Here is a 27,435-nt window from a genome sequence, read left to right as displayed (position 1 = left end):
CAGAAAGCAAACGGATACCGAAGATGAGCAAGACAAAATTTAGGCTCTCAGTTACTTCAGTGGCTTTATGTAAAACAACATCTAACTTCCACCAAAACATGAGGACATTTTGGGTAGAAAACAACCAGAGGTGTTACAATTACACCGAGCAACATTTTGCAAAGGAGATCTTCTTATCAAGTTTGCGTATCTAAATGTCCTAAGGGATCAATAACATGCGCAATATTAAAATGAGTCTTATTTAATTACTTCTCTAGTCTTCATCATCATAATTCTCAGGCACCTCACAGAAAGAATTTACCCATCAGGTCCTAACCAACAGGATTCACATGCTTTTGTTCCCCAAACCACTTTTATCTCTTAAAAGTCCTGGCTGCTTGTTAAACCATCATCTTCAGGTTTAAAAACAGTTTTTGGTCCAGCAAAAGGCATTAATACATCCCTCTCTGGATACCTTTGCTAAAGGCAGGAGGAGAGGCAGAAGCAGCTTAAATACTTTCAACACAAACTAATGGAGCAAAGATTGCAGGTAACAAGTTTGGAGGTGTCCTCTGCCTCCCAGATCCCAGCTTTCCCACAGCGCAGAGAAGTGCACGATCACAACCGCAAAGCTTGCAATATTTATTTAAAAGCATCAAGCAAAAAAGTTTACTTTCTTCAGAACGCAAGAGAATTTTGGAGCTTTTCCAGCCACAGAATACCTTACATACGTGCTATAGACCGGACCACCCCCAAAGACACTGTGCTTTCTGCCTCGTATTCTATGCTACTGATTAATACCGCTTCTTTCTTGACTATTCATAAACTTTCCCCACAAACAGTATTTGCAAAATATATGTATGTTATATATGATACAACAATCAAGAAGTTTCTCTTGGTGATCCTCCTGTTCGATCCTGCCATCGTAGCCCACGGAGCAGTAACAGTCCCTACATATTGTCAATCTTTCATGAATTGCAAGACATTAAATTAATGTTAGCCTTAACTGTAAGTGCTTCCTACTATCTTGGAGCATAAACTTTAATGAAAATAGGAATTATTATGCACAGCCAACCCGGATTAGTCTCGAGCTGAGCTTCTGAAAGTTACACAAGGACTATTTTCCAAGTTTTAGGGAGAATGTCATCTCCTCATTGGGATCCTTCCTCTCAGAAAAAGCTACACCATCAACCAGTCTTCTTGCATCATCTGTTTTCAGGAATAGGTATAGAAAAGCTGCTACAAATGTCATCTTCCTTTTCCCCCAACTACAAAAGCAAACTTGAATTAAAAAAAGCTTAAGACATCAATTCCTGTCACATTGCTAGACTTAATCAAGGCATTAAAGGCACACTTCTCCCTCGTGCATGCATGGCCCAGAAAGGAAGGATACTGCCCACAGAGCATCCTCAGCTCTTCATGAGCACAACCCAAACACAGATGGAGCGAAGCTTCACTGGATACCCTCCACAGATACCAAACAAAAGCAAGAAGCCTTGCTACGAGGCAAGGGTTCTTCCACTACCGAAACAACTAGGCACTTGCTTTCAAAGACTACATCTCATAAGCCTTAAAAACAAACAAGGAAGCCAGCAGAAAGCAAAAGCTGAAGTCCATACTCAACAGCATCCTACAGAGCGTAACACTAGCACTGTGCCTGCAATTGGCACGTATGTAATTTCACTATTTTACAATGAAAACCAGAAAATTTTAGATTTCTCTTGTGCATGAATCTCAATCGGTAGCTCAGTGTGTTTGTACATACCGCAACACTAGGGACACATGCACAACTGCAGTACCTAATTCTGTTGGAGACAGGATTTTCTAAGATCCTATTAAATATGAATGCCTTCAGTTTACTTCCTCTAATTCTTGCAAGCATTTCAAAGCTCGTGATCACATGGCTACTTCAGCAAATGAACATACTGGGCATAGCTAACAGGCTAGGGCAAGGAAGTTGCTCCTACTTATGCCAATAGGTAAATCAGCATTAGCATGAAATCTAATGATTCAATTTTCTGACTCATTTTAGAATCTGGAAAGTCTTCAGTATTTGTAGCATAAATCAGACTAAGAGAAAAGCCACTACTGACCATCTTCAGCAATACTCCCCCTACGGAACAGTCACAAAAGTGACTTTGCTGCTGCGATGAGGCTTGCCCCGTTTCAACAGCATCCCACACCGGTGCTGGGCTCCGTTCGGCCCAGCCACGCTCTGGGCATTTACCAAACCGTTTTAAGAAAACCCGCTGCTAACGACTGTCTCGGCTATGGGGGCAATTGTCCGGTGCGCAGGAGACGCAGTTTCAGCAGCCAGCATTGACAAGAGTCTCTCCATCTAGATCAAGTTAGGAAACAAGCAGCAAGTTAACTAGCATCACTCAATTGGAAGTGTTCTACCGAATTAATTAAAAAAAAAAAAAAAAAAAAAAAGAAAAGCTTTCTTGAATGCCAACTCCTATAGTCTTATAGGTAGTAAAACTGGGTATTTGTACCCCAAAGTGAATGAGACAGGTCGTGTCAAAATCAATTTCAAGAGTAACTGAAAACTCAAACAAGGCTTCATTTTTTTTTTCCCATTGAAAAGCTACAAAATAAGCCTTTATTCCTTCAGCTCCAGCAATCTGGCACTTTAATGCAAAGACCCCACCATAAACTCCTACTTATTTTGGATATTTAACAGAGAAGGGGGAAAAAAAACCCCACCAAATAGACTGCCTTGAGATCAGCTCACTCTTACGTGTCACTGTGTTCATCTGGTCTCCCATCAAATATGACTGAAAAAAATAACCACCCTTTCGAGGTGCCATCTAACATTCTTAAAGGTAGTTGTTACCCACTTTTGTCAGAACTTTGAGTAACAACATTTACTGTTAAAGAATTAGTAATTATGATAAAAACAGTTAGTGGAGCCTCTTCCCGGCAGGTGAGGCAGAATACCTATTTCCACACTCTCTGCTGGAACTGCCCACGTTACTTACACAGTTAAACAGCAATGAGTTATTTTCATTTGAAGGGGTGCAAAAATAAGACAGTATCATACAGCCTCACTTGCTACTAGGTGTTTTAGAAGCTTCTTCAGGTACCTGACTTTTTAAATATCCATTTATATTCAGCTGAAGATACTGGAAGTGGGGGGAGAGGGGGAGGAATGGTGTTTACTTCATGTCAGGGCTTATCTCCTGCCTGGTGGGAGTGCTCTTTTATAGGCTTCATTTTTTTTGTTCCCATCCCTCCAGCTCCCATTCACACCGCTGGAGTGAGGGCAACAAAAAGCACATATTGTTATGGATGACTGGAAGTGCGGTGGACTGCCTCCCGACTCCCGATCCACACGGCTTGGGCTACCGGGTCCAGAGAGATTTGGGTATAACTTTTAAATTTAGTTTGATTCGTGTTTATACAGGAATAAGCCCAAGTCAGAAGGTGACGCACAAGACACCAAAACCAGAAGACGAAGCGCTCACGCACTGATCCCTTTCATGCCACAGCAGAGTTCACTACAGGGCACCACAAATCAGCAGGGAAACTGCGTTCAAGTTATTAGTCACCTCATAATTGTTAAAGGAATTGGAGACCAACTCTTCTTCCAAACATGGCAGGAGTAAAGCCCTTCCGGCAGAGCTTTAGCTTAATGCCAGATCATCTGGAATACCAAACTTGCCAACATCTCCGAAGAGGCAAGTCACGGCCAAACTGCCTCACCTGGAGGGTCACCCAAAAACAGTCATGAAAACTCCTTTACTGTTGCAAAATACTGATTGTTTTGATTTGGTTTTCTTTTGGGAGAGAAAAAGGGGGGAGGGAAGGGAAAGAGAAGGAAAGGAAACAAAGAAGTAGGAGAATGAATAGAGGCCAAAATGCTTAACTCGGGGGGGGGGGGGGGGGGGGGGGGGGGGGGGGGGGAGGTAAAAACCAGAACTTAGTAAGAATGAATACAAACAGAACACACTGAGATAAACTCAGAGATGTGCATGTTAAATAGCTCTGACACCTGAATGAGACTTGAACTCCTGGAGTGCTTTAAGACTCCAATAATTTTCACGGTACAGACCATTCGATATATTCTGCTTAACGTGAGCAGCGCCTGATCGAGCTGCAGAAGACTTCTAAATGGGAAAGGACCCCCGTCAGGTCTGGGTCAGCAGATCGGTTTGTTTTGTGCACAAACCAGAAGTCGGAGGGAGGATCCAAGGAGTCCAGTCGATGCCCAAGGGCTCTCCAGGAAGGACAAGGGTGGGAGGAGAAACAGCCTCCCAAAATTGAGCCTTCTTAAAAATAAAAGACAAAATAAACACGCCTGATCATAAGCTTCCGCATGTATTGGTTAAAGGCACACAGACTCGACCCTGCCGCCGGGACAGACCCGCCAATTATAAGGGACATACAGAAAGAAATCCTGCAGAGCTCGAAAACTCACCCAACTTGTGCACATCACCTACAAAGACACGAAGTCCTGAATTAACGAACATGAGAGTCAGGGGCGAACTCCCTACTTCTCCCGGTCTAGGGCTTTGCCAACTCCCCGCTAGACATGTGACACTCCTTCCCTGTATTTGTCTGGCCTTCAGCGTCTGTGGCTGGCTGTTAAATTTTACTCTCCCAGATCTTTCAAATGTTTGCATTTCCTAATACAACAAACCAGCATTACAGATCGTGAGGTAAACCTGATGACTCTTTTTTCCCCTCTTCTCATCTTAAGTCCTACCAGCAATTCTCATTTGAAAAACGAGATGACATGGGGTTAAATCATTTCAGAGATAAAAGCTAAGGAAGATGAAGATTAAAATAAAAGGAATTGTTGTGATAAGCCACATTTTGCATGCTTCCTTTGTAACACACACTTATACCCATTTTGCAGATGGGATAGCCAAAGCATGGAGAGGCTTAAGCGGCTTACCCAAGGCAATATAAAACTTCTCCTCCAGGGAGGACAGGGAAGCAAAGATAAAGGTGAGAACAAGTTACCACAGCACACAGGACATCAGCTGGTCCTGAGCAGTGTGGTTTTCAAGATGCACTAACAGGGACAAACACCTGGCATCTGCCCACCGCACCTCCGAGCTGCACTGGATCCAACAGCTCCGGCCTCTGCCCACCGCACCTCCGAGCTGCACTGGATCCAACAGCCCCGGCCTCTGCCCACCGCACCTCCGAGCTGCACTGGATCCAACAGCTCCGGCCTCTGCACACCGCACCTCCGAGCTGCACTGTATCCAACAGCTCCGGCCTCTGCCCACCGCACCTCCGAGCTGCACTGGATCCAACAGCTCTGGCCAGACACCCGACCCGCTGCTGACCAGCGCCGTCCTGCACTCAAGCTGCAATGCTGAACCGTGTCAAACCCTACTGACAATAAAGACAAGGAGGAGAGAAAAGGGCATTGCTACAGCTGCACGCAGTAGTAGCGTGAAGTGAAGGCTTTCCACTTTCTGCCTTATTTCAGCATGTTGAAATAGCAACACATTCAAACTTTTTTCTGAAGAGTCAACACATCAAAAGTGGGCAAAAGACTTTTTTGCTAAACCTTGATTTTTGTCCCATACAGCCCAAATGGCCTAATCAGATTATTTTTTTTCTTCCAAATGCCCTCTTCAAAGAGAGCGAGCTGTGCTCATGAAGCGAGAGTCAGGACGCTGCTTTCCAGCCTCACTTGCGCTAGAAAGAGAGGAGCATAGCGGACAACAGGTTAAAAAGCCCCAGCACAATGAAGAGGCGCTCTGTAATTAAGAGGTAGGAAAGCCGTACGGGAGAATTCCTCCCTGCCCCGTGGTAGCCACAGTCTCCCAAGGTGATGCCGAACAGGTCATGCAGACACACACACAAATGCTCGCAGGTAAACACCAGCTGTTTACTGGTGCCCCGCTGGAGAGTCCCGAGACCTGACACACCAAGAAGTCAAATACCAAAGAACGCAATTAAAGGCAATGAAAGCGAGAAACACCGGTACCTTCAGCAGTCGGGGAAGGGGGAAGGAAGAGGAGAAGTGCTGAACAGCAAAAAGCCAACATAGGAAACTGCGTATTAATAAACCTTAACCTTTGTTCTGTCCCTGTCTTACAATGCTTCCTTCGGGCAATTCACTCTCCTTTTCCCCACCTGAAAATGGACATATGATTCATCTACAGTGAGGTTCGCTGATGCACACAGGGCATTCAGACTCAGCGGTGCTAAGCAGCTAGGAAATATCACAAAGAAATTAATAACCTCAGAAATTCCAGGTGTGCGTAAGAAATAAAGCAGGAACCACTAACTGGGTGCGGGTTAACATATTCAACAGATGTCCAGTTCCCCAGGTGAAGGGATGCCACAGAAATGCAGCGACAGGGGGAGGGGGAAGAAGGCTAGAAAAGCCTAAAAAAAAAAAAAGGATCCCAAGCAAGTCTTTACACCCGTCAGTCATCATATGAACGCATAAATAAGCAGAATGTCTATACATAAAGTGCCAAACTCCAGCTTGTAAGTTTTAAGGGCACAAATCTAAAACAAGCAACATGGGTAGCACAGGGAGAGCAGGGACAGCCTGATGAAAAACTATCAAGAACAAACTTTCAAAGAAGAATACAACTGAAAGGCTGTCCTGGAGTATTCCAGTCCATCAGCAGCATGTTCTTCTCTTAACATTTATTTTGCCTAATGCCAGGAGAAGAGGAAAGATTGCTCACGTACCTTTTTTTTTCCCCCCAATCAACAAAATATGCTAACTACATTGCACTTCACATACTGGGCCACAGACCGTGTGCTGTGATACCTCAAACATGAACAGCATTACACAAAAGCAAACCTTGCTTCCCCAAATCTAAAAATAAGCCTACCATATTTTCAGATACCACAGTCTCCGGGAACATTTGGAGAGGGGGGGAAAAAAACCCCCACCATACAGTTCTACATTACGTAGATTATTATTGAGAAAGATATAAATTGGAAGTCGAGAAGTGCCTGAACAGGGGTGTAATGTTGGTCATTCTAAGAGGAGAAATTAAAAAAACTTTCCGCATCACAGTTCATTTTTCCTTTTATTTTCTAACGAGAGCTCAGCACGTGTATTTTAATTCAAAAGGGAAATGGACACACTGCATGTTTTCTTCCCAACTTTTTTCGTTGTGACCTATTTGAGCAGTACCCATGTGCAGGACCAAAGCCTGCGCCTGCACAGGTACGTATCACACACATGAACTCTGTACAGAGCACGCAACTTTCTACCTCACAAGACACGTAAGAGGGAAATGCGGTGCTTTGTCAAACACGAGCAAAATAAGCACACGACTACTCCCCACAGAGTATGGCAGGAAGAAACCGAAGTAACTTAAGCCTGGGGAAGAGCTCATGCAGTTCATATGTGCATAGTATCAAAAAAATGAGTTCTGATGCCCGAAGATTTGAATTTTCAAATGCGTAAATACACTTAATACCTACTACCAGCGAGTAACATCTAGATATTGCATCTAGAAGTTTGTGGTTCAAAACATGCTCAATGAAAACATTCTAAATTTAGCCAGCAAGACAGCATTTTCCACTCAGAAGTTACACATAGAGCGAGTGCTCCATCCAAACAGAAAACCTGAGCTTTGCTGACCACTACGACACCTTGTCGGTTCTCTCCTTCCGAATTTCTACCGCAACTTTCAGCTGGTTGGCGACTGGCCAGGGACTTTACAACGTGGACACCATTTCAAGAGGTACCACTGAAAACGTAAGACGATCTCTCAAATGCGGCCTCATCACACCTGAATGAATTTCAGACTTAATTTTTAAAATACTTCCAGCACTACCCAAAAGATGCCAGAAGTTGACTTCCTTTATCCCAAGCATCATTCCTCCTTCTTCCCCCCCTAAGGTAGCACAGCAGGAGTGATTCAGTAAGGAAGTAAGAATGCTTATAGCCCATACGGATGGGTAGGGCTAACGAAGAGCACACCCAGAAATAGAAGTGTAAGACCATAAGACAGTAAGCCCGGAGTTCCTTCCACAGCCATAGTTACTTTGACGGCAAAGGGATAATTCCAGTTCAAACCTGAGGTCCCTAAAAGGGCCAAACGTTGTACCTGTGTACGTGTGCTGCCGTCTGGCCGAAAAAGTGATCCAGGTCCTTCATCTTGCCTTGCATAAGCCTCAAGCATCACACAGTACACCAGCACTGTCTGAATTTGAACCAATGATTTTAAACAGCTCCACGTATGATTACCGGCCTGTAATTACTACAAAAAAGTCATAACGCAGCTATATTAAGTTACAGTATTAGCACACTGACACTGCATCATATGCCAACAGTGTTGCATCATCACCCACTGATGTAACCTCATGACTATGTGACGCTGTTAGGGACGGTATTAGCTACTCCTCTGCGCTTCCACCTCTGAGGAAAGAGAAATATATTTGGCCAGCTCCATCCCGCTCCACTGCTGGATACCGAGTGACCACAGAGGTACAACTCTCTCTCCTCCAGTGAAACTCGGCAAGGTGGTTTTTACTTCAAGCACAGAACTCGGTCCTTTTCGCACTCACACGAAGTTCAACCAGAGCATGCTAACTGGTAACATATTCGCTCTTTTTCCAAGTAGGAGTTAGAAGAGCATCAGCCTGTTGCTTACCCACAGACAACACATAAAGGGGTGAGCTTTTACAGCCTCAACGTCACGTGCCAAGCTGCGCAGCCCTTCCCATTTTCAAAACCAGATAATTAGGGGGAGAAAAAACAAACGAAACAGTTCCCAGCCCTGAAACCAGCATATTCTGTGATCCTATCCGAGATACTTAACCGCAGAGCCTCGCTGCCTCCAGGATATCACACCCCTTTTTCTGTCCAGAGCTTGACAATCCAGACGCACCTAAGGCTATGCCAACGGCGCGTAATGGAGAGTGATGCACAGGAATATGCCATTCCATAGATGTCACAATCTCGGATGGCTGTGAGGTGGCACTCAGCGGTAACGTCCCTGCCACCAGCGAGCTCTCCCCCCCCAAGTAAGGCATGGTCCCCACTTACTGCGCTCGGGGGGGCTATCAGCCTCCCCATGGCCCAAATGCCAGCAGGCGTCAGTGCGGCATCACTGCCACATGCCAGCAGGTACCATCCCAAGATTTGGTGGGACCGACCGTTTGTCACCAGAGCCAGGCCCGCGGAACGCACAAGCACGGCAACACAACGCCCAGGAGGCCACCGCACGGTTCGCTTACACAAAAAGCTTCCCACGTGCTACACATCCCTTTATTTCTCACTTTCTTCTGCCACCTCCTGCCTCTGGTCCCCTACCACCTCGTCCTCTCCACTAACAGCGCGTCTCTTACACTCCTGCTTCTTCCTCCCCACGTCTCCTTCCACTTGAGATACTGGTTAATAGTTTGTCTGGGAGAAAGCGGGGTTTCGTTCTCTTCTCCCGCTGATGTATGGCAGCTTCCAGCCTACTGGCATGTCTCTCATTCCCAAAGGCCCCTCTTTTTCACTTCCTGTGCGACTGCCTCTACAAGCAGCTCTGCTACCTTTGCTTCCAGCTGCATCCACAGGCGGGCAAGCAAGGGAGAAACACGAAAGTCAAACACCTGCAAGAGAAGCTGGAAACGAGCATTAGGGCCATGCCTGCAGATCGGTGCTCCGTGACAGTCACTGCTGTATCCAGCAGTTTAGGAACCTCTGTCCTGGGGAAAGGGGTTTACCGCACAAAGTACAAAAACGGAAGAGCTTTGGGCAGCCAGAAAAAAGACAAGTGGAGTAAAACCTAAAGCACATAGAGAGTGTTTATAAAAAAAAAACAAAACAAAAAGGCAAGCAGATGCTCTAGAGAAGTACGTGCACCCTGACTTACGGGCTTCCCCAGCTTTGTCGTTCAAAAGCAGTAACCGATGCCAGGCGGCTTTCAGTCAGCGAGCCCCAGCTCCTCCACGAACCAGAGCAGCAATTCCTGGACGCTCGGGAGCTCGACGCGTGCGTGCGCCTGGGCAGCGCCACTTCCAGAGGACTATCCCGACCGGGGCCAAATCCTGCCCGGCCCCTCCCGCAGGCGCCGGGAACGTGCAGTAATGGAGAAGCCGGGGCACCGGGGCAGGGTGCCCAGCGAGACCTTCACCCGCGGCCCCGGCCGGTAACCCCGTGGCCGACGCGACGCCCGGGGAGGCGGCGGCTGCGCAGCCCCTCGCCGCGTGGCAGGGGGTCGTGGGGCGGGGGGGGGCGCAGCCCGGCGCACCTTGAGCCGCGGGAAGGGCGGGCGAGGACTCTTATTGTGACACGGGCCGCAGCCTGGCCGCCAGCCGGGCCAGTGCCACGGCGGGGGCTGCCCGGGGCGGGGGCTGCCCGGGGCGGCCGCTCGCCCCCCGCCGCGGGCCCCGCGGGGCCGGTCCCGCCGCCTCCGCTCGGCGGCGCCGCCGTGCGCGGGGGGCAGCGGGGGCCGGGGGCGCTCCCCGCCCCGCGCCCTCGCCCCGAGCCGGCCCGGGCGGCGACGGAGGAGGAGGAGGAGGAAGAGGAAGCAGGCACGGCGGAAAGCCCGTAACAACTTTCCGAAACAAACGCCTCGCAGGCTGCCGTCCCGGCGCCGAACAAAAGCCGGCGGCGACCCGGGGCGCCCGGCCCCGGGCTCGGGAGGGGGTCGCGCCGCGCCGCCAAACTTTTCGTTTACCGGCGAGGATGCGCCCCGGGAGCCCCGCTCCCCGCCGCCCCTCTCCTGCCCGCCGCAGGCAGGGGCACGAACTCCCGCCCTGGCAGGCTTTCATCAGTCAGTCCGCCCGGCGGCTGGAGCCCGGCGGCCGGAGAGCAGGACTTTGCACTTTTCCCGGGTTAGCGAGGGCTGCCCGCGGTCCCCGCACGGTCGGGCTCTCCCGGAACTTCCCCGTGAGCGCACACGCATCCCCAGCGGCTGCCTTTCACAAATAACTCTGCCGCCGCCTCTCCCTCCCTCCCCCAAGACAATAAACCCAACGAGAACTTTTAATCTGGGAACTCACACGCCGCGGCACCTCCCCGCCGGTCCCCGCGCATCCGGGCGCCGCCGGTCCCGCTCCCCGGCTGCCGGTTCGCTTCCCCCGCGCCTCGCCGCCCCCTTTTCCGCGCCGCCAGGGATCCCCGGCTAATCCTCTCTGCCGCGGCTCCCCTTGCCAAATAATGCGCTTCTCACACATGGAGTCGCGGCGTCACTCGGCGGAGCATGCGCGCGGCGGCCCCCGAAACACAGGGCGGCCCGTCCTGCGCCGCAGCAGCGGCGGGGCTGGCGCGGCGCCGCGGGGACAGCGGCGGCGGCAGCAGCAGCAGCAGAGGCAGCAGCGGCCGCACCGCGCCGCGCGGGGGCCCGGCGCCGCTTCCGGGCAATGGTGGAGCAGGTCTGTGACCCGGGGCACCATTGGCCGGAGGGGTCGCGGCACATGGCAGGCGGGCGGGGATTGGCTGCGGCGCGGGCGGGGGGCGCCGCCGCGGGGGGCGCGGGCCCCGCTGCGGCGCCCGGGGCCACGTGGAGCGGCGGCGGCGGCGGCAGCGGCGGAGGCGGCCCCGCCGCGGCCTCCGTGCCCCGGGCCGGGCGGACATTGTTCTCGTCGCGCCGCCGCCTCCCGGGCCGGGCGGAGGGGAGCTGCCGGAGGCGCTGCAGTCCGGTCCGACGGCAGGACCTCCGCTGACACGGATTGTTCTCGGGGCCGCTTATCTTTTTCCTTCCTGAGCGTCCGCAGGCGCTGATGAAGGAAACGGATAGCAGCGCGCTGCTGCTGCCGCGGCTGCCCGGGCTCGGCCGCTCCAGCCTGCTGAAGGATACCGGGCAAAGAGTAGTACCACAGCTGCGGAAGCGAGCCCGGGGGAGACTGCGTGTTTCGGCCAGTGCTACCGATGCTCGGAGGCCTTGCTACCGAGTGAGGACGGGCGGCGGGGAGGCACGGACTCGTCTCGTCTCTGGAATTTGTCTTGAAGACCGTAAAGTCTGAGAGAGACGATCCGAGCGCCACAGATTTAGGGGAGAGACGCTCTAAGCAGCCAACACTAGAAATAGCTATTTTCTTACACCCGAGAGCCTCAGGGTAGCTCATACTACCGCTGCCGACAGCTCACAGCGGGTCAGCAAGTAGCAGAAAGCCGCCCGAAAATAATCTTTAAATACTCAGAAACCCAACTCTTAGCCGTGGCGTGCACGAGGAGCACGACTCCGAGACGCAGACCAAGCCCGCGGGCACGAGGCAGTGCAGCAGCGCTGCGATCCCCGCTGCTTCCCCGGCACTGAAGGCAGAGCCGCAGGTACCGCTGCGGGATGGGTCAGAAAAGCAGCGTTTGTGGAGCAGTCCTGCTCTCCTCCTGCCCATCTTCTCACAGGAAACTCTAGAAGGGCTTTCTGAAGCCGCATTTACCAGATCTTAAGTCAGGCAGGTAAATTATTTTAGACCCAATTAATAGCAGAAGAAATTCTGAACTGTTTTGGTGGGTTTTTTTTTATTCCCGATCCCTTTAACACACTTGCAGACCTCTGGGGTGGTTTCCCAACTAACTACCGTTTTCCCCCAGTCCTTCAGCGGAGGCAGCTCACCGAACGCCGCTCTCGGCCCCGTATCTCTTTGGTCTGTTAAGTATTCTCACCAGGCTGTAACCCCCTGCAGGTCTGCCTAAGGGGGGGCATACGAATAACCTTTGCAAGTTACCAAAAGATGCAAATTCTTCTAGATTTTCTGTAGCAGACTAATGCCAACGAGCCTTAAGATCGCCAGTTTTCCACATTTCTGGAGACGGGTTATTTTTTGGATGCGGTCTGTTGGCTCCTAAGTCACCAGCCTGACTACAGCTTCTTCACCAAGCCCAGTCAGTCAGTCTCAGGTTAATAATTTTTAGTAGGGCTACACACCGTACTTCAGGGTTCTCTTTCCTCCCTAAAGGATGACGCCTCTGGCTCCGCAGCCGTTATTTCTGACATGGTTTCTAAAACCGAGCTGAAGCATGAAGTTAAAAATGGGAGGGATGTCACAAGGAGTTAGGGAAGAAAGTTATCCCAAAAGCAATATTCTGCCAGACCTGGTGCGCGAATGCTCCCCACCAACACATTCCCAACTGCGATACTTAGTGAAAGAGATTCAGAAGCAGAATAATTAGCGATGGTTTGTTGGGGTTTTTTTCAGATTTTGATGACTTAATTCTGAGGCTGAAAGTTAATTTATAGGCCCTGTGAGAAGACGGGGACCCTCTTCTGCCTCTTTGTGGGTTACGTGCCCTCACTATGCCCCATACTCAAGCACAAAGGATTTCCGACAGCGATGGCTCACTCGTCCCGCACCATTACTTTGCCTCCCAGTCACCACATCATCCAGAGTCTTGCCAATTATTTTTTTACATGAAAAATGACGGACAAGCCCTCATCAAAAGGCTGTAGGTGCCCTCTCAAAGAAATGCAGAGGGAGAGCCGGCATGGGAAGGGGAGGCCACGTCACCACAACAGCTAGCTTGCTCTCCGCCTTCCCACCGGAACCCAGCAGTGGGAGCGGGCGGCAATCCCCCCTCCGGTCCCTTTTCACAAGACTACCAGGGAAAATCCAGTTTTAGCTGTTACAGGTCAGGTAACCGTCAGCCTAGAAAACCAAACCGCCCGTCTACAGTCCTTCAAACACGATGCACAGAAATACTACCGCAGACTGAAGAGAATGCTTTTTTATCTTTTTCTTTCACCGGCTTACTTAAAACATCACAGTAAGTGATTATTTAGTAAAGACTTCAGAATTGTGTGTGGTTTAAGACCACCTACTGATTTTTTGTTTGTATTTTTTTAATAAAGACTGCCTTCTCTTTGGGGGAAAAGCTCAAATTTTAGCAAGGAGATGTTGCTGGGGGACGGTACAGGTGTAGCACCAAGTGGGCCTGTTAATAATTCAGTCACCTGGAAGGTGCATCAGTGTTGTAATTGCTTAATAGAGCCACGAGCTGATGTTATTTCAGTGACAATCAAGTGTGGCAAGTCGGTGGCTCTATCAGCAAGAGAAATTCTGATACCACAGACTTGTGTATTCCTAGAAATACATACGTACCGTGAAGTAACTTGTTTGAAACACGTTTATGTAAACTGCTGAAGTGAAACTAGTCCTAAGCTGCTTTCAGGAGGAAAGTTCTATGAAACGGCAACAAATTAAGGAAAAAAGCAAATTAAATCAATCTACCTGTATCTGTCAGACTTTGAAAGAGTTGGGATTCGGGGAGGAATTCTGTAGGTATGTTAATCTTGTGTTTCAGAAAAAAATAAAGCTGACACTACTTGGGTCCAAACAAGGCAAACCAGAGATGTGAGACAGTAATTAATAAATGGTATCTTATCCCTATTTTAATACATAAACATCTTTGCCAGGTAGAGGGTATGTGCCAGTAGGAGAGTATTGCTAAAACACGATTAAACCAGTCCCCTCTCCTGTTTAAAACAGCACCTAAAATCTTCACAGCCAAGTGTGTCAGTGCGCCTTTAATCTGAATATACTCCTTTTTGGGACTCTACCTTCTAACTAAATACTCGGGTGCTATGCATCACCACATTACACCTTTATTAAAACAGGCAACATTATATTATTAACATTATTGGATTTTAATCTAAATTAAATACTACATTTAAATTAAAATCCAATAGTTCAAAATTAGAGAAGCCGTTTATGTAAGCAAACGGCTACGCTCTTGCAAATCTTTTCCTTGTTACGAATCAGACGATGCACAGTTAAGCAGCACCAGAACAGAACCCCCTCACCATTTCTCACCCGGGCCTCGATTAAAGCTACTCAATTAAGCGCAGAGCAGAGCACCCTGCGTGCGCGGCCAAACGGGAGAAGAAAAGCTGGAATTCAGCTGGCTGTCTCGACTGAAGCTGGCACGTCTTGGGTGTGTCACTAAGGTGACACTGTGCAGAGCAGGGCATCAGCTGCAGGGCGCTAATGACACTCCCTGGTGCCTCGGTGCCTGGACTGGCTACGCATGGGCGGCTCCAGAGGGAAGCCGTCCCCGTCAGCCTTTCCAGCTGGGGCAGTGGCACGCAGCAGTCACGCGCTTTTGTTTGTTTGTATCGGTCTTTTCAATTTTTATAAAGATGTATTACAAAGATCCAACCTAGCAAATTGCCTCGAATACTTGCGCGTGATTTTCATTTAAGAACGTGGCATAAACCCAGAAAACGGCATAAATATTTGTTCTGATCACCAAAGCTGATGTTACGAAGCCTGGATTCTACTTTAAAGCTGAACATCTCATCACAGAAGCGAAATTTTGCTGGAGCCACAAAGTCCAACTATTAAGTTGTTCTTCCAAAGGTATTTCCCGCATTCCAAATGCGAAGTCCATAGGTAATATGGATCAAATACTTCATCCTTCCTGTATATTTTAATACTACACTATCTACACTCTTCATAAAAATACCACCCAATATAGCATACACTAGGATGTTAATTTTGTTGCGACAATAGCAGAATTTGGTATTGGGATGTGAGAAAAAACCCCAACAATTCAGGCAAGATTCACAAGTGTCCCTAAAGGAAGAATGAAAGGTGACATTAAGGCTTTTCTCAATGCACATCAGAATGTAGGTCAAAGAAGGACAAGAAGTAAAGCTCAAGCCAGATCTGTTAGACTTGGTCATCTTCCTCCAACCACCAGCAGATGTAAGACGCATGGGAACGTGCTAATATTGGCATACTAAACAGGCTAAACAAGTTCTTAAGCTCAACAGCTGATACGTGTTTTAGTAAAGGTAAAGAACACAACTCTGAAGTCATTTGATGGCCTGGAGGACCAAGACATCGGGAGCACAGATCCTTCTGAAAGCTGCTTCAGATCGGCGTCTGTATCCGTCATGTTCACCTGATTTCCACCGTTCAGAAGAGAAACTCGGGGCTACTGCCGAGTGTGCGCTGACCTGGAGCCTGACACTGGGACAAGACAGACTGCAATCCTTTTATTTTTTTTAAAAAAAGCAAACCCCAGCACCTTGTAAAGGATGGGTTGGGTTTTTTTATCTTTCACGCTGCTGGCTAGAAGTTTGAAATTAACAGACTACATCCTTAAACAGTTAAAGGAAAAGAAGGATAAAACTGTAAGCATGCTGCAACAGTGCTCAAAATCTTAAGAATACAATTTTAAGATGGCTTATGCTAAGAAGGAAAGGAATTCCATAGACTTGAGACCAAGAGATGGTCCTTTACTTATTCTCTGGTGAACTATTTTCATGTGAGTGCAAGTTGCCGCTACCACCAGCCGCTCGAGACAGAATTTCTGGTAAGTAGTTCAGGAATAGGACGAGCTGGTAAACTGGTGCTCTTTGACAAGAAGAATCTGAGACACTTCAGGGTCACTACGTAATCTGTACCGCCGGGTCTGTTTGCCTGTCTCCCACCCACTGGGAGTAACGCCTCAATGTGAAACATTTTCTGCAGCAAAGCAGGACGCGAGATTGGAAACAGTCAAAATCCCACGATCTAAGCAGTGAGGTGAATGGCCCTCAATAGAAAGGAAAATCTTTCTGGAACGGAAAGAAGTTAAAGATCAGTAAGTTACTGAGGAAATGGGGAAAGCAGCGGACGTATGCAAATACTGCTTGGCCCAAGATGGTGCCTTCAGTGTGGCATTATCTGACCCCATCTCCAATAAGCGCTTTTATGGTTGGAAGAGGATATGTGGAGCTCTGCTCCAATTCAACAAGCGCTTCACGGACTATCGATTTTGCTCGGAAGTGGGAGAGAACAAAGTTCAGCCAGCATTGCTGTTATTTAAAGATCTGCCAAAGAACATCTCAGCCTCCTGAAAACTGGTCCACCACAGGCTGTCTCCGATCACTCCAGTTCATCTTGTGATCTGCAACGTTGGATGCAAATGTTTTGCTGGCAAACAGTGAGTCAGACCCACAGAGCCATTACTTGAGGGAATGCCTGTAAACAAGCACCTCTTGCTTGTTTACTGATCATTGTCACGTGGCTCATCAGTACTTGACCCTGATTAAAAGAAGAATTAACTTGTTGCAGAAAACTCTACAGAGTTCCTGTATAATTTGACTTTCTGCGAGTTTTAACTGCCACAAGCTGTCCTGTGAGAAGCAGGAACTCAAATCGGTGGGTGCACACCTACAAAGAGATCTCGGCCTCCCTTCCTGCGGAATGTATCAATCACTGAATATTCCCAAGAACCCTTTTTCATCTGGACCCGCCAGCCTATTTTTAACTGTCTCAGCTGCAGCCTGTAAGTGTGATACACCAAAAGAAAACCAAGAGCCCTCACGAACCTCACTGTTTTTATCATTTTGCGCAAAAGATAAGGCTCGGTCCGTGAGTCTCTTCTCTAGCGCGGAGTCCTTTTCCAGAACAGACTATGGGATACTCGGCACGGGGGGAATCTGCTTACAAGAAGCCTGCCAACCGGCAGCGGCTTGTTCTGCATCAGCTGGACTGCTGATCACTTAACACCATCCTTTTTAAATGAAAACAGGGTTGTGCCACTGTCCACATATGCAATCAGATGATTTTATCATTATCTGCTAATTTCCTCTCATCTTACACACACACACGCTGCATTTTGCCGCCTCTAACTGGTAAGCTCTTCAGGGTGGGGGCACTCTCCGAGTGCTCCAGGACTGCTGTGCTATTAAACTGTGTAATTTTAAGAATGAATTGCTTCCTGAGTGCAATAATGAACGCTTCCAGTTGTGTATAATTTTTTTGTTGACTCCTGATTAAAAATTATTTAAATTACTAATTCACACTAGTATCCGTGTCTATATACTCTGAAACCCTCAACAGCGAAGGCAGGAGAAAAGAGAGTTGATGCACCACTGTTACTAGGAAGTATTCTTAGAATTAAAACGTGGAAGACATTTCCTCCGGCGTGGAGAGCGTTTTGGTCTTTACTGCCCTCCAAATTAGAGGTAATGGGGGAAATAGAAGTATGACCTCAATAACTGATAGTTTTTACCAAATGTGGAACAGAACGGACCAAAAGCTTTATTTGTAGTTACCCCATTTCATAGAAAACCAGCTCTTACCCTTGAGGGGACCAGTTAGGCTGCCTGGTATACTTTGGGCTGAAATGGTTCATTGCTCAAGATTAAGCAGCAGATCTGAAAGTCGTACAGTATTATAAATGCCATGATTAAAACTTTGCTCTCTCCCTCTGACACATACGAGGTGTCCCTGCACAGGGCTGCGGCGCTGTTTTCAGGAACTGTACCAAAGATTTTGACTTTGAAAGCCAGATTGTGCTGCTCACGCGAGTTGTGAATTTTTTCAGGTTATCAAACCTAAAACTGAAAGGGTTCAAAAGTATTTTCAAGTAGGATTTGTGTTTATCCGCCAAAGTGTCTTGGAAATTGCAGGAGGTGGTTGTCACTGACTCCAGGTTGTCGTTGTTAATAATACATCATTATTAATCAGATTTGAACAACCCCCCCAGTCAGTGTTTACCAGTTGGCAAAGTGGACGCAGAAAAGCCTGATTCAGGAAGGATTTGTTTTTACAGTTCAGACCCTGCAAACTAAGGGTTTCAGAGCGTGTAGGGAATGTCTTTCACAAGGTAAACGGGTTTGTAGTTGCAGCCTGAAGAACTCCACCTGAATTCCACAGATGTATTTGAGCAATTCCCAGTAGTTTATTCTCTCAATCCGGCATCAGACTAGATTCCTAACGGAGATTAATGCTCGGACAATCAGATATCTGTCTGTATGGATACCGCGACATCGACAGTTCCTGTGGTTTAACAGACGAGTGCTGGCTAAAGATCCTTAAGGATGGGGTACCTGAGGCATAAAGAGTTGATGGAATGTATTCTGTATTAAGTATAAGTTCCGCCTATGCAAGACCTTTTTCCAGTGATACAGTTTTGATGAAAATAGATACAAGATCCTCCAAAACATTGTCAGGTTACCCTTACTTTAGATTTCTTTAAATATGCAGACAGGCAAATGATTCACGCTCTCCCTGTTGCTAAAACCCATACGGTGTACGAACACTGGGGCTGGTTGTGTGTAAAATCATCTTTTAACTGAATTAGCTTCAGTCTTAACTTCTTTTTTTTTACTGAAAGTAAAGCCCTTCTCAACCCAAAGAGTGGGACTACTGCTTGGCTACAGACAAACGCATTGAGCGAGGTAGTCATCATGAGAGGTTAAATTTCAGACTGCGATTAACCTTAGCACACTGATAATCTCCAGGACCAAAATCAAGGTAGCCTTGGAGGGAGCCAGGCAGAGAACTGAAATCAAACGTAGAAATCTTGCAACAGAGATGAAATGAACTTAGTACAATCCTGGTTTAAAAGTGACTGCAATAAAAGGTAGATAAAGACCAAAAAGCAGGAACTTTGAGCAAAACACATGCAGAATACTGTGCCTTCAATAAAATTGAGCATTTTCCTTAGAGTTGTGAAAGGGAGTGCCCAGTTGTTCCTGGTTTCTCACGGCATCCACCCAGGGATCAGCACTGCATCGAAACTTGCATTGCATCCAAAGACAACTGTGCCATTTCGCTACAAAACCATCTCCTTGATTACAATTAAATTTATTAAAATTTGTATCACGTCAAGGCCAAGCAAGCAAGTTATCTGTCCCTCTCAAACAACTTTCTTTTAAACTTTCATAGGTGAGTAAAAGTTTGACAGTTCAACACGACCTCAGTTTGCTGTAACTCGTGTTGTTATTTTTGAAAGATGAATACTCCGAGACCTGTGTTACCTGTAGTTCTCAAGGAGTTGACTGTGTATTTGTAAGATGCCAACGGAGCCTTAGCATAAAGTTATGTTACCAGCAATCACGGGCACGCTGATGTAAAGCCAAAGGTCTGAGAAAGCACAGCCAGGTTTTACTGATCTAAATAAAGTCGACTAGACAGATTGTTACTGGAGTACGCTGCATTTTGAAAACCTCTGTATTTTCACGAGGGTTATGACAGTCTTATACCATGTTTACTATAAGCATTTATCAACGTTCTTCCTTCTGGCAATAAGATGTTTATTATCAGCACATAAAAAATGCCAGTCTTTTCCTCTAACCCCCTGCTAATTCTAACTTCAGTCCTACGAAGTTGCCTCTCTTCCCCCAACAGCACTGTACTAGGTCAGTTCCATAACCTGCTTTCCTGCTAAAAAGCAAGGCTTATAAATTAGATTCATTTCTAAATTTAGGATTGATGGGATCAGTCATTACTGGTCTTATTTTTTCAGGCAGATTTCAAGGGAAAGGTATTCATAAAGCAACTACTGCTTCTTGCTTAGAGCTTACAGAAGTCCTAAACTATAAATCTCAGTGCGCTCGTTTGCATTAATTGCCACGACCACCTTCACAGAATTAACGTAGAGCTTTTATTGGAAGACCAAGATTGGGGGTTTTCTTCTTCCAAAATAATCTTATATTTTAATAGTACTTCACAAATTGCATATGGAGTTTCCCCTAGTCTTTATATTAGAAAATACAGGCTGTTCAATAGGAACAAGAATCAGTTGAGGAAGAAGAGAAGAACACTTAGTTGTGCCAACAGGCAGACTTTGGTAAGCAGTTTTCCAATCTGAAATCTGTCCTGGACAACAAATCCAAATACTTCCACTGAGAAAAGGCAGTGGGGGAGATCCCTCGCAGCCATCAGACACTGCTACTGGTTACATGCCGCTCCCAGTGCACTGCCAAGAGATGGCTCTCCGGAAAAAAAATCACATCTATGTCACCAAAAGCTGAAGCACCCTTTGTTTTCCTTTGAAGAGGAGGCTGGCCCTCCGTCACCACTTACCGAGCCTTGCTCTGGGTCTGCACGGTGCAGAGGCACGTGCAACCAAGAGGGAGGAGAGAAGAGTGCCACAGAACCGCACTCCACGGTTTCAGTGCTCTCGTGAATAATCAGATACTTGTTTAATAACTGCAGAAAAGGACAGCCCAATTCTTATCATCAGGCTCTCAGGAGATTTGACATCCTTGGCATTGTATCCTAAGAGGAAGGAAATTTCTCACTTCCCTAGCTATTTCAGTTATATAAATCAATTGTTGAAGGATAGTTTAACTGGTCTGCGCATAGGAACCAAGGCAACTGTATTTGGGCTCAGAGGGTCTTTGGAGATACTTATCTATAAATTAAAAATATAATGCTTTGTAATTTATCAGTAATTATGTTGCATGTGCATTGAAAAAATGGTGAAATCTAACAGCTAGGAAAAAACCTACTTGATCTTATACTGGCAGTCATGATGCCGAGTCTGTTATGTACTGGTAACAACAGGCTAAACCAAGAAAATGTTCCTCAACTGTGAAGTTATTTGATCAGGGCCCTTTGGACCCGAAGCCCAGATGTTGTCACCAAACACTGACCACCCTCCTCTCAATTTCTCCAGCCTCCTTGGAACTTCCATGTCTTATCAGCTGGGCAAGTGGGTTCAGTTGCATAAACTTAAAAGAACTTACAAGAGACCATTAGTAAGGGCGGTGGATTAGAAGATGGAGTTCTCTGGCAAAGAGAAAGCTGCTATGGGCTGCAAAAACAATAAAAAAGATGGAAAAATCCTGAAAATGCCCCTGGTAGCTCTGTGAGCATAAGGCCACTGGTTTACTATGCCAGGCAACCAAAAAGCAAACGCTGCAGGTATCGTTCCAATATTCCAGCTTGTCACTAACACCCTGATTCTTCACTTGCAGCAAGGAAAGGATCTGTCCTAAGCCATGGAAGCTAAAGGGTGAATTGATGTCATGGCTGACATAAGGAACCTGTAGTAAAATCAAACTGTGATAAAGACACAGTAACTCATACACGTTTCTAGGGAAATTGTCTTTTCCACAGAGCATCCTTCACAGCTAGCATTAATTTGCTTATTTTGCAAATCTAGAAACCTGCTTGATTAAAAGTAACGACTCAAGTGAAAAGGCAGGGAGGATTCGGTCATACAATAGTAATCTTTGTCCTCCTCTCCACGCTGACTTTTAAGCTTTCTCCTCTAACTCTGCTGAAGGCCCAGAGTAGTATTTTCTCCTGTGATTACGGTGGGTCAATGGATTTGGTTGATGCGATTTATTTTACTTGGGTAAAAATATTTATTATCCTGTTCTGAAAATCACTTATGGCATCTCTATACGTAACCAACAAGACAGGCAAGACCGCTGGCCTCTGGAGATACTCTCAGATGCTCTTCAACAGCCAGCCTAGCTGTACGTACACGGTGTGACAGCTCAAACGCTTTCAGTTTTCAGACCTGGGCTGGTAACCACACTAGTAAGGATTCCAAAAATGTACACACTACCTTGCTCCAAAGAAAAGGGAATTAGTCAGCAAAGGGGTATTCTTATAGTGTGTCTTCTCTCATTGTTCTTTGGCAGCAACATCCATTGATATTTTTGGTTGCACACCAAAATTGTGAAACTAGATACTCTGAGTCAGCCCAGAAACGTAGATGAGATCGAACCCCAGCGTTCTGCAAGGAACGGAGGACACGACCAGCAAGCCAGAATAGGCAAATACTATTCACACATCTTCCTGAAGTTTGTTTTGAAGCAAGAATGCCACAGAGGTATGTTCAGACTATGGTAGTGGCCCATTGATACTGCTCAGTTCCTCAAGCGGAAACGTGTATGTCAAGGGATGCAAGTGGTCCAAAAGTTTTAAAAACTGTAATTTGTAATTCACTGTTCCAGTTCATTCCAGCCTTAGCAGTAAAAAAGCCCAGAGTCCTCATTCCACAGCATCACGCTACTACTAGGAGACTTTTTAGGGTTGTCTCTCCTTTTGCCTCGGGAGCGCTGCTAAAAATGTGGCTGTGACCCATTGAACACATCTCCACTATTACTTTTAAATTCCCTGCCTGCCTTTGGGAAACTGTGACAACATGCAAGCCAGTTTCTCCGGAGACTCAGTGGACTCCCTAAATTCAAGCTGAAGGTATTGGGGTGGAAAGCAGTTGATCGCCCTTTGGCCCAAACAGCTGAACTCTCATCGAGATAAGAGACATTCAGTTACACCTAAATCTAGCAATGGCCTTTTATTTTTTGCTGCAATAAGGAGGTTAATGTTCAGTGGTTCTGCCTCCTATGTACAATCCTTGAAGTCTGTCATGATGGAAGCTGGGTAATTAACTTTGGATGAAAGCTAATTCACGTTCTTCAAGTAGCTTTCAAAAGCAAAGCTAGTTTATTTGTGTACTTTTTTAAACAAAATTTCGTTATTTGTAGTCCCCCACTCGTTGCTTATAGACAAGTTTCTTCCTGCAAGACCCTCTGAAATTGCTCATGGCAACAGGAAATTAAGATGTTTAAAGTGAAGCCAACTGGGAGACATGAAATAGCCTGCAGCATTTTGCTTGCTTCAGATAGTAGCCCATTGGACAGCAGGATTTAGGGACCACTGGTACACAGATGTAATTTCAGCTATATTTGTGTGGTAACATCATCTGTTTTACTCTCTGGAAGATTTAGTCACTGTTTGAACAGTATGCGTACTCAGGTTCATGCAAGACGTGTCATTAAACTCTTGAGAAAGTCTGAAAAAAATAAGTCATCTGTACCATTGAGACTGAGATTAGAAGAAAAGCTCAATCTAAAGCTTAAAAGAAGGCTGCCCGCTAAAAATACATGTTTTCTTTCTTAAAACTTTGTGCTTGGTACAGTCATGAAAAATACTGAAGTATTTCACACAATTTTCTTTGCATTTAATAGTGCTTTGTATTCAGCTAGTTCAAATAAATATTCGTACCACCAATTTCTAAGTTGTTTAGGAGTTATATTTAAGGGTCCTTCTCAAGTTAAAGCAAAAAGAAAAGCTTTTTCTTCCCTTACACTTTTTTCTCATTTGGAATTTGCTGCTAAAATGCTGTGAAGAGTCAAAACTTTTGAAGTTAGTTACTTCTAAATGCTAAATAACTGACAATATTCTTTTACCTATAGCAACTGCCACAGTGTACACAGCTCGTACATATACTCCCTTATACTCTCTCTAGCTTTTCACCGCACTTATCACAAAGACGGAAAAAAAAGTAGAAGATAGAAAATTAATAATGAATTAGATTTTGAAGAAGCCCTCTAGATACGTTCTGTGAAACATGGCAGATAGCTGGGGGTGAGGAGAAGGTGGTAGACCACAGACAGGATATAACTTTATTTTGAATAGAGCTTGTCTCGCGTACAAACTAAAATCCCCCCCCAAAGTAGTACAGAGATAAAACACTGCCAGAAAAAGAAAGTGATCGAGGCAAACGCAATAGTGGTGTTTTCAAATTCGTGAAAATGAGCCTGGTTCTCAATCTTTGCGCACATAACCTCCACGCATCTAGACACAGGGGTATAAGGACTCCTCTTTGGCATCAGCCCCACAAAACACCTCCATCTTAAGTCCTGTCGTGAATTCAACCCATCTGGCACTCTCCAGCAAGCAACCAGTTTTTTTGTTCCTGCTTAGCAGGTCCCCTCTGTAAGTGGCCTCACCCTGCCTGCATCCACCCTTTCTTCCCGGGGACGCCTCATCCGCGGCAGACCCTCGATTTTTGCTGCCCCGTGACAGAACTTTGTCCATTTCTGGAGTACCACTTTCTCTTGCCGTGGACGTCTTGTTCCCCCCGAAGCACGCGCCACTGAGGCTTCTCTCAGGAGTCCCGGTACCTTCGTTACCAAAAAAGCTGCCCTCCGTTTCTAGCAGCACCCTTCCCTCTCCAGCCGCCGGCCTCTCCCCCGGCGTGCCCCCTTCCCCGCCTGCTCCGGAGCCGGCTACACCCAGCCCGGCCCGGTGGCCCCAAGTTCTTTCCCGGATGCCCCATCTTTAGCATCGGTAGTTCCCTCCCCTCCCCCACTTCCCCTCCCCCGCCTTCCCAAGTCTCCGGGACTAATAATCTGGCTTTGCTGACATGCTCTGGTAGCTGTGCCTATCGGGCAACTCCCAGGATGCACTCTTCGCTCCTCCCTGGCACCCCCTCAGCCTTGCCCACCCTCCGCTGGTACTTCCCCAGCCCTTCCCCCCCCCCTCCTTTCCCTCCCCCTTCCCCCCCCCCCTCGCCCCCCCCCGTTTTGTGAGCGCCCCTCCCAGGCCCGGTCTTCCTCAGGCCAATTCCCCAGCGTCCCTCCGGGCCTTCCCCTCCCCCGCCGTGCCCGGGCCCTACCGCCCCGTCCCCGCCGCCCGCCCACACCCGTGGCCCCGGGGGGCGGCCGTGCCTCACGGCCACCCCCACCGCCCCGCCGGTCCGCGACACTCCCCCCCCCCCCCGCGCAGCGACCCCCGTCCTCCTCCCCCGGCCCCTCGTCCCTCGCCCTCCCCGGCTTCTCCCCTCCCCCCGACCTCTTTCCTCGCCTCCTCACTCGCCCCTTCCCCTCAGCCCCGCTGCCCCCTTACCCTCGCCCCCTCGGGGTGTCCCCCCCCCTCCCCAAGCGCCCCCCGCCCCGGTCCCCAGGGGCTGCGGGGGGTGGGGATGTCACTCACTCTCCTCAGCCCCCTCAGAGCCGCCTCCTCCTCCTCAGCGGGGCCCGGGCCGGACTGGGGCCGTGGGGGGAGGGGAGGCGGCTCCCTCAGGTGGCCACTGACAGGAGGAGGGAGGGAGGGAGGGAGGGAGGGAGGAGGGGGCTGCGCGCGCAGGGAGACCCGCCTCGCGCCGGGCTCCCTCCCTCTCCCCCCACCCCTCCCCTCCCCGTGCCGCCCCGCGCGCCGCCGGCGGCGCGGGACTCCCGGGGTGGCGCGCGCGCCACCAACCGTCACCTCCTCGGGACGCCTTTCCCGCCCACCCCGGTTGCTAGGCAGATTTGGACAAACTTGCGCCTCCGCGCGCCTCGCCCCGCCTCCTGCTCAGGCCTTTGGGGGTGTGCGTGGGGTGGGTTGTTGGTTTTTTTTTTTTGAAAGGAGGTACGGACGGCTGCGACGTCCAATAAAAAGCTGGGGTTGCCCACTCCGCTAGCCAATCGCAGCCAGGGCCCGCCTTCGGCCCGCCCACAGACTAAGCGGCGAGAAAAGAGGCGGGGCGGCCTCTTGATTGGCGGGCAGCCTGGCCAGTAAACTCCGCGTGGCGCTCGGTGGGTGGGGGAACGGAAGCCAATGCGCGCCGCGGCGCACGGGGAGGGGGCGTGGCCCGCGGCCGGGCCGGGCTGTGAGGCGCGGGGCTCGGCCGCCCCCCCCCCCCCGCCCCCCCGCGACCCGGGCACCGCGGCGGGGCGGGGGGGGGGGAGCCCCCGCCCGGCACCGCGCCGAGGCCGACTGAGGTGATGCGCTGCCCGCGGGGAGGGGCCGGAGCCGCCGGCCGCCCTGAGAGGCCCCGCCGGCGGCCCTTATCCACCCGCGCAGGCCGGCCTGGGGCCTCAGATAGGGGCCGGCGGCGGGGTCGCTCGCTCCGTGAGGGGGGGGGGAAGGGGAAGGGGAAGGGGAAGGCGGGCCGCGCCTCGCCGGGGGCTCCGCAGCCCCAGGCCTCCGCCGGGGAAGGGCCCCGGCCGTCCCCGAGCCCCGCCGTAGCGTCGCGGACCCGTCCCGGTGGGGCGGGAAGGGGGGGGGGGTGTGTGTGTGGAACGGCGGCAGGACCCGGGGCCCCCCAGCAGCAGCAGCAGGCAGTGGCGGCGGCGGCGGGGCGGCAAGCCCCGGCAAGCCGGCCGGGGGCCGCGCAGCCGGCGGGAGTCCGCGGTTGCGGTGACTCATCCCCGCTTCCTCCGCGGATCTGGGTCAGGGGTGCGCAGACGTTTTCGTGCCGTCGGCCGCGCCTCCGAGGGGGCCCCGATACGATCTTTCCCGCAGGAGCTGGCGGAGGGGCGTTAACCCTTGTGCCGCGGGCCCTCGGCCGGGCGCGGGGGATCCTTCGCCGTGTTCAGGGCCTTACGTGGCGCCCGGCGTCACCGCGGGTGGGATCGTCCAGATCCACCTGGTCGAGCCAACGCACAGAAACGGGAACAAAGGAACTAATAAATTAACTTTCCCCGTGAGATTCCCTGTATTCATACAAAAAATGTCCTCTGAGCTGCCGGCTCGCAGCTACCTTCGCTGTCTCTGACATAAGCCTCGGGACTCCTTATTCAGCATTTTTAGACACCTGCAAGCTTGTTCTGAGAAGGAAAAAAAAAAAATTATCTTGGGCGAAGCAAGTTTATAATGGAGGGTAAAGAAGAGTGACAGGAACTGCACTTTATTTATAATGCCGGTACCAATCTTTCATCGATTATTTTCCACATGCAGCTTACGGGATTAGATGCAGCTTCGTATCAGGTTATTTAGGTGCTCGTTTCAAAAGAGTAAAGGTGAGATAATGCTTACTATTTTCATTCATAACCTTTAATAAGCATAAATCGGTATGCTTCCCATTTTACTCGGGTAGCGAAGGCAGAAGGCACGGAGTCAAGGCTCCTGCAAGGAAAGAGCAGTAGAACCAGAGCTAGAACGCCGGCCTCATCCCTCCCTCTCCAGCACGCGCCTGCTCCTGGAGCGCATTCAGCCTTTGGTCAGGAAAGTTCCAACGCGCTCAGCTTTTCATAGCTGTTTCCCACTCTAGATTAAAGATTCACCATTTCTGTTAACAACTTTGTGTTCAGTATCCTTTATGTAAGACTGAACACAAGTTTTCTTGCTATCAAG

The 27,435-nt window shown here is 48.9% G+C and overlaps 1 protein-coding gene across 2 annotated transcripts in view; it reads right to left on the bottom strand.

Moving 5' to 3' along the window:
- Positions 1–25,379, bottom strand: part of GATAD2A (GATA zinc finger domain containing 2A) — a 68,761-nt gene extending 43,382 nt beyond the window's left edge. The window contains exon 1 of one of the 2 annotated variants that reach the window (XM_076359584.1): positions 25,312–25,379. The gene's annotated coding sequence lies outside the window, so the exon portion shown is untranslated. Of the gene's footprint in view, positions 1–10,914; positions 10,958–25,311 lie in introns of those variants that run through there. The other variant, XM_076359585.1, reaches the window with a different exon arrangement.
- Between the last annotated feature and the right edge of the window lie 2,056 nt (positions 25,380–27,435).

Source organism: Aptenodytes patagonicus, chromosome 25, assembly GCF_965638725.1.
Source record: "Aptenodytes patagonicus chromosome 25, bAptPat1.pri.cur, whole genome shotgun sequence".
Classification (NCBI taxonomy): domain Eukaryota; kingdom Metazoa; phylum Chordata; class Aves; order Sphenisciformes; family Spheniscidae; genus Aptenodytes; species Aptenodytes patagonicus.
This window is presented reverse-complemented; position numbering and strand designations above follow the sequence as displayed.